Genomic DNA, 1,139 nt, shown 5'->3' with positions numbered 1-1,139 from the left:
TACAGACACACACACAAGGTATATGATTATGCATTATGACTGTATCTAGAAGCATCCAAATAGACACACAGATATATATAATCACTATATCATGTAATCACATTCACATAGACATATGTTGTGCATACTATCAGAATCATAATATCCACAGTCACACCTGCATGTACTGCATGTAACGAATGCCAAATAGCAGAGTGGGGCGTACAATGATAGTAAACCTCCCACTGATAGCTTTTGCTGTGTCCAGGACAGTCATTTGAAACATTCCTATACAAGACATGTCATATTTCATGTGAAACTGCATGACACTAACATTTTATCGGGGGCCGCATAAGTCGGACTAAAGGGCCATAAACGGCCCTCGAGACATAAGGCTCTTTTCCACTGCCGGTTTTCTGGTAGGCCTACAGCTTGACACAGCGCGACTTGGCCGCCACTTTTTGCTTTTCTATTGGGCATGACACAGCTCAATCTTGAAGTAAAAAGTGGTGGCCAAGTCGCGCTGTGTCGAGCTGTAGGCCTACCAGAAAACCAGCAGTGGAAAAGACGCTATAGGTCCCCCAACACTGCCGTACAGATACTCTACTCTACTGCATCAGCTAGCTCATCTGCTTCCCATACAGAGTTTGGCTTGAGGCCGCAGGTTCGCAACTGGATGGGGACTGTGCACATGCATGTCATGCATGCTGATATTTATTTGCTTTTTTATTACATTTCAAAATCCCTCGTTCACTTTAACTCACCATCTTGAACACTCTGCTCTCCACTCTCTGCTTGGACGCCTATTTGTGACTGAATAAAACAATGCATTGAGTATGATACAAATGTTGAATACTACTACAGCAACATGTCAAAAAAAGGAAAAAGATAAATAATGGTAGCATATGTAATACATTTACATAGACACATCTGATAACGACATTTGCGCATTTCCCTTGTTCTAAAACACCAAGACAGAGTCCACCCTTACCTCTTGAAACCCCTTGTTATACTATAGTGGGCTCTCAAACACCATGATATGCTGTAGGAGCCCCCACTAGAAATTCCTGTGATAGAAAAGGCCCTCACCTCTAGAAACGGCCATATCAAAAGGCCCTCACCTCTAGAAAAGACCCTCACCTCTAGGAAAAACTCATGCC

General features: G+C 42.8%; 1 protein-coding gene across 1 annotated transcript in view; it reads right to left on the bottom strand.

Annotated features, from left to right (window-relative positions):
• Positions 1–788, bottom strand: part of LOC134439293 (low choriolytic enzyme-like) — a 6,125-nt gene extending 5,337 nt beyond the window's left edge. The window contains exon 1 of the mRNA XM_063189197.1: positions 744–788. The gene's annotated coding sequence lies outside the window, so the exon portion shown is untranslated. The remainder of the gene's footprint in view (positions 1–743) is intronic.
• Positions 789–1,139: the final 351 nt, after the last annotated feature.

This window comes from Engraulis encrasicolus, chromosome 22, assembly GCF_034702125.1.
Source record: "Engraulis encrasicolus isolate BLACKSEA-1 chromosome 22, IST_EnEncr_1.0, whole genome shotgun sequence".
Taxonomy (NCBI): Eukaryota; Metazoa; Chordata; class Actinopteri; order Clupeiformes; family Engraulidae; genus Engraulis; species Engraulis encrasicolus.
This window is presented reverse-complemented; position numbering and strand designations above follow the sequence as displayed.